This window comes from Gastrolobium bilobum, unplaced genomic scaffold, assembly GCF_033153095.1.
Source record: "Gastrolobium bilobum isolate Gb01-03AN ecotype WA unplaced genomic scaffold, APGP_CSIRO_Gbil_v1 utg26468, whole genome shotgun sequence".
NCBI lineage: Eukaryota > Viridiplantae > Streptophyta > Magnoliopsida > Fabales > Fabaceae > Gastrolobium > Gastrolobium bilobum.
Window position 1 is genome coordinate 217,201 of NW_026898419.1, and position 6,740 is coordinate 223,940.

Sequence of the window (6,740 nt, forward strand, 5' to 3'; positions counted from 1 at the left end):
TATGTACATCTCAATCTCATTAGTATATGACCGAACTCATGTTGCTGACATGGGGAATGTTCTCTGGTTGATGCCATCTCTGCTATATATAATTGGATAAAGGTTAACTTGTTGAAATGAGAAAGGAGAACCATGTGTTCAGTCATCCATTAGGTGTATCTACCGGGGCTTCAACCTCTTTATCTTCCCTACCATTTTTTGGTGTAGACATGCACACCAAATTTGAATCAGGTGATGGTGGTGGTGGTTCATTCTTCAGCAGAGCAGCATTATCTTCTGAGATATCCATTACCTCGGGTTTGCTTTTATATTTCCCGTCACTTTGTATATCCTTCAACCTATCCAGCACTTCTACCATTGAAGGTCTCACATCTTTAGAACTCTGCAAGCACTGAAATGCTAACTCTGCCACAGCATTGATCATTTTCCTTATTTTGAAATCTGATTCAAAGCCAAGAGTTGGGTCCACCAGTTCATGTAATGCCCCATTTTGAATCTTTTTAATGGCCATGTTAGATAAATTGATGTCATGCTTATGCCTTGTGATATCAACAGCATGCATGGATGATATTAGCTCAATAAGCACAACTCCAAAACTATAAACATCACTTCTATCAGTGAGCTGGTAGTACTCATGGTATTCAGGATCCACATAACCAGGAGTCCCTTGTGGAGCAGTTGAAATGTGAGTGACATGGGTTGGGAAAAGACGTGAAAGTCCAAAATCTGCTACTTTAACACTAAAGTGATTATCAAGGAGAATGTTGTTGGTTTTCACATCTCTATGAATGATGTCAGAAGCATGAAGATATACCAATGCACTAGCAGTTTCTATGGCAATATTCATTCTGATATTCCATTGGAGTGTGCCAGGTTTTGCTCGTGGACCATGCAGGTGATCAGCAACAGTTCCATTAGAAATGAATTCATACACAAGTAGAAGTTCACGACTGTGACGAGAAGTGCATCCATACAGTGTCACAAGATTTTGATGGTGTAAACCAGTTAAGATCTCAACCTCATTCATGAATTGCTCAACTCTCCTATCACTATTCTCATACATCCGTTTCACTGCAACAGAACGCCCATCCTGAAGTTTTCCTAGTCAAGAAATATAAGAAGGCAAGAGAGTTAGTCAGTGATCATTCAAAGCACTCAAATACCACTAGTTATATAACTAAGGATGCTAGCTTTTACCAAAATACACTTTTCCAAAGCCTCCATCTCCTAGTTCTCTGGCTGAATCAAAGTAGTTTGTGGCCTCCTGAAGTTCACTATAGGTGAAGAAGTGGAGTCCAAAGTATTTACATCCCTTCTCACTGTCTTCAAAAGAAGAACCAGAAGAGATTCTATAAGATAGTATAGATGACACTGCATGAGTATTCTTCTTCTTCTTTTGCAAATGACAGATATAAAAGGCAATGCACACTACAACTGCACTGACCACAGCAGCAGCAACGCCTAAGGAGAATCATCAGAATTTCAAATTAATATAAATATATTAATGAAATAAATAGAATATTGTAAAAAGAAATGATCAAGGATAATTGAATCTATTACCTATAACGACCTTCCTTTTCCAATTCCATTGATTGCCTGAGAAAGTTAACATAGAAGGCAAAGATGAGTCAGAGCATTTTTAAGGCAATGTTTATGCCAATTCAAGGAGGATTATCTACTTGAAGCTAACGAACATAGACATTTATATCAATGTAGCTTTCACTAGAGGCTTCATGAAGAAAGTAAGCACTTTTGACTTTACGCACCAAAAGTTGCATAAGACCCTAGACGCAAGCAAAATGGGAAATACTGCACTAACATTAGACGATTTGAAAATTAACCAAGCCATATTAATTTCCCATTTCAAACTAACGATTCCAATAGTAAGTGACAGAACAGCATTTGGGATTTCCTAATTATTTGAAGAAGAAAAAAATTTATAAACCACATGTATCTCCACGGAGATAATCTTGTACGAGCTGAGAACATCTATATCATAGTGTAAGTAGCACTCCAAGGGAATTTTTTGAACTGTTTAAAACTCTATTTCAGCCAATTTTCTGCGTAAGCATGTATTTCCCAAAAACATTCGGTGAATATTTTAATGAGAAAGTAAACTATAGTTGATTTTGTTACTGTGTCTACACTCGCTAGTCGGGTTGATGGTTGCTTCAAAAAACTACTGTTGAGTTGCAATTTGGTATTAGCAAACTTTATAAATAATAATAATAATATTGACGATGATGATGCAGAAACAACCCAAAATGGTCAAAGTCAAAAAATAACAAAATGTTCAATCAGTTTTTACTCTAGAAAATCTAAATTTAGATGCAGAGGGAAGAAAAGGGAGAAGATCCTGGTTAGACCGTTGAAAAGTTCAGAGGAAGATATGGGTCTATTCAAGTGAAGCAGAGAAGAAGGTACCAAGCAGTACGTTTGTTTGAGGACCAGATTGGCACCAACATTTTCTATGCAATAAACTAAGGGATTAATGTTTTTATATTGTAAGAAATAATTTTATCTAAACTATCTTATATACAAATAAAAGTATGTGGATACATATAGAATCGTATAAATAGAAGGGAGAAAAAAATCACTCGTCTTGCATACTTTTATGTATAATACGACTAAAACTAAACCCATAAAATAAACATATGTCCGAAAGTCTGAACAACTGGATCACACTTTTTTTCTTTGCTTTTCAGCGGTGTGATGACACAAAAATCCAAAACCAGGAAAAGAAACTCCCATACTCTGGAGCAACCAAATGAAGGTCACCCTTAAGAAAAGTCAACAACTTTGAACATTTCAGCTCCTATCTAATCATAGAGGGTTACTGTAATAACAGGTGTGAACTGCAATAATTGAGTTGAAGGGTTCCTAATTCCATAGATTTTCTATAATGTTGGCCATTTGGATAATCAAACTAGATGCTTCAATTCTTGCAACCCATACGCATCAAAATCAATTATCAAAAGTTTAAACTCATATCTAAATCTATGTATGTGCACATATTTGAAGAGAAGAGAAGGGAAAGAAATCATACTGTGATCTTGAGAACAATCTAAAGCATTAGTTCCATCGGGACAATAGCAAGAAAACTGAGACTCATCATTAGTCCCGCAGGTTCCATTACTTACAACGCATCTCAAACATGCTAGAACGTCTGAAGTATAATTCACTTCAAACCCAGCATTCAAGGCTTTGTTAAGCCCTTCAATTCCACCATCATGCTCCAGTTCCTGTGCTACTTGCACTTCAACACGTAATCCTTCACAGTTTTGAACTTTTGTAATGTTGAGATCCGCATAGAAAGCGCTCTTGTTGCCACCTTCCTGGCACGGAAAAGAGTTATTCCCAGTTGAAAACTCAGGACAATCGTAGAAGATGGTGATGTTCCTAACGTTTGGCGTGTAACGAAAGAGACTTGAGTTCAAAGAAGTGTTGGTTAAAGCAGAAGAACAACGATCATATACAAGGCCTGTTCGAACCATTGTCATGGTGTAAGCCACTTGATCAATACGCAGCACTTGAAAATTTTGTGAGCCAATTTGAATGGTTGTGTTTTGATTACCCTGACACTTGAGCTTGAATTGGTTGTTTTTGCCACAATAACTGGGTCTTGTTTCACCCCAGAATGGATAGTAAATGTTGGATAGTTGTCCACAATTGTATGGCATGCTACACTCTGTGTTTGTTATCTTGTTGGGAAATTGATGTTGGCAAAGTGGACAAGAAGAAGAAGGAGAAGGTGAATGTTGATGTAAGAAAAGCCATAGAGGAAGATGAAAAAATGAAAGGCGGGAAGGTTGATAACACTTTTCTAATTTTTTGCCCAACATAATCTGAGGGAGTGATTGTCACGATGTTATTATTATAGTAGAGTTTTATTTTTAATATTCTCTTTTATCACTTGACTTGTGATTTTTCATGATCGGCTAAGTTTGATAAGTCGTGTTTCTTGTTCACATGGTCTTCGTTACGGCCTGGCATGTTTGAAGGCTTTTGCAAGTTTGATTAATTGTCATTGAAATTACTCAGATTCAAGAGAAATGAGAGAGTTTCTATATATATATATATATATATATATATATATATATATATATATGAGAAAATTTCTGCAGCCACTTTAAATAAGGTTGTCTACAGCTACTTTTTTCACTGAGTACGACCGGTCGTACATTAAAAGTGCATTTTCTCTCTCCGCCACGTCAGCCGACAGTGTCTGAGGAAAGAGAAAAAAAGAACCGCTTTATTGTTATAACTAAGCACGACCGGTCGTACTTAGTCAAAAAGGGGTAGCTGTAGACAATCTTATCTAAAGTGGTTGTAGAAATACTTTTCCCATATATATATATATATATATATATATATATATATATATATATATATAAATGGGCTTATGGTTTCTCAAGCTACTTGAGATAATCTTATCTCCGGCTACTAAATCATAACCATACAAAGATGGATCAATGGTGATAAAGGAAGAGAAAAAAAAGGGGAATCATAATCATTCAAAGGTGAATCAATAAATATAAGAAAATAAATAATCAAAACGACTTAGTTTTAGGGTGGCCGGAGATAAACTTATCTCAACCAGTTTTAGGGGAAAACATTTCTCAAGCCAAATTGATAAGGATAACACTCTCAATGTTGCTATTCGCTTTGCGGACTCGACTACATGCTTTCAAGATTAACAAGGATAGAAAAATGAAATATATAACACTCCCCTAAACCAAATTGATCATATGCTTTGAAACTCTTTATTAAGTAAAAATATGTAAAAAAATATCATCTTGAATTTGAGAAACAGAATTGCCTTCACTTCACTCAATCAATGAGCTGCTGTGGGAATGTCGATTTGGGTAGCTTCTACATCTAACCCAGAAGTACTCAAGGATCTCTCTAAAGTCGTTGGAGATGGATCAGTGAAAAGGGATAATTCAAATAAACGGAATCAGATCCCTCACGTTTGAATTTGATTGTCTCGTATTTGGGATTTATAGAATTATATGAATTATTTTCAGTTACTCTTTCTCCGATCACCTTTAATTTTAAAGATATTTTGTTTAGGGATAGGCAAAATAAGTGAAGTTTTTTAATTGATGGTTGTATGTGTTTTTCGTTTGTTTTTTTCATTATTTTCGGTCTTGGTTGCAGGGGAAGAGAGAAAGGGGAGGAGAGAGATAGGGTGTGGGAGAAAGAAAGGAGAAAGAAAGGGAAAAAAATGTTTATTTATATCGCAAATATTGACCGTTGAACGAGATTGTAATCGAACGATATTGAAAGGGGTAGGCAAAGGTAGGCAAAATAAAAGTAGGTAGAATAACATATCCCAATCTGATTCCGTTTATTTGAATTATCCATTTTCACTGATCCATCTCCAACGACTTTAGAGAGATCCTTGAGTACTTCTGGGTTAGATGTAGAAGCTACCCAAATCAACATTCCCACAGCAGCTCGTTGATTGAGTGAAGTGAAGGCAATTCAGTTTCTCAAATTCAAGATGATATTTTTTTACATATTTTTACTTAATAAAAAGTTTCAAAGCATATGATCAATTTGGTTTAGGGGGGTGTTATATATTTCATTTTTCTATCCTTGTTAATCTTGAAAGCATGTAGTCAAGTCCGCAAAGCGAATAGCAACTGCAATTGACCTCATAATAAATTTTCTTCTTGAAGGTTTGATTGAATGTATATAGACAAACAAATCCAGGAAAGAAATATAATTGCTTTTGAAATTTGCACAATCCAAACAAAAGAGAGAGGAAAATTTGCACAAAAGCACGTTTGAGTTTGATTGTCTCATATTTGAGATTTATAGAATTATATGAATTATTTTCAGTTACTCTTTCTCCTGTCATCTTTAATTTTAAAGATATTTTGTTTAGGGATAAGCAAAATAAGAGGTTTTTTAATTTAGGGTCGTATGTGTTTTTTGTTCGATTTTCTCATTATTTTCGGTCTTGGTCGCAGAGGAAGAGAGAAAGGGAGGAGAGAGAAAGGGTGTGAGAGGAAGTGAGGAGAAAGAAGGGGGAAAAAAGGTTTATTTATATCGCAAATATTGACCGTTGGATGAGATTGTAATCGAATGATACTAAAAGGGGTAGGCAAAGGCAGACAAAATAAGAGTAGGCAGAATAACCTATCCCATATATATATGGCTTTAATGTTTCTAAAGTGAATGTAGATAAGTTATCTACATTCGCTCTCAAAACGACGTCGTTTTGAGTTGAAAAATTAAAAAATTATAATGAAAAAGACTTTTATAACCCTAAAATAAATTATAATTACAAAAATACCTTGATTTCTGCCTCAAAACGACGTCGTTTTAGGTTCAATGTAGATAAGTTATCTACATTGACAGTAGAAAAACCGAACCTATATATATATATATATATATATATATATATTTAATACGTAATTCCATGTGATATCATGCAAATTCAAATATTAATTTCTAATTATTGTATACCAAATTCATGATTCTAATTAATTAAAAGAAATAATTCATTTTTTTTTTTTGAGATAAAAAGAAATAAATCATAAAAATATATAACAAAATATAAGAATATATTTATAAAATGGGATAGGTTATTCTACCTACCATTTTTTCTGCCTACCTTTGTCTACCATTCTAAAAGATCATTAGATCAGAATCTTAATTAATATTTATCTTTCTCTCTCTTCTTTAGATTCTGATCTAACGGTATTTGAGAGTGGTAGGCAAAGGTAGGC

The 6,740-nt window shown here is 34.6% G+C and overlaps 1 pseudogene; it reads right to left on the bottom strand.

The window, feature by feature from the left end:
* Nucleotides 1–142: 142 nt before the first annotated feature.
* LOC133316135 (LEAF RUST 10 DISEASE-RESISTANCE LOCUS RECEPTOR-LIKE PROTEIN KINASE-like 1.2) lies at nucleotides 143–3,680 on the bottom strand (annotated as a pseudogene).
* Between the last annotated feature and the right edge of the window lie 3,060 nt (nucleotides 3,681–6,740).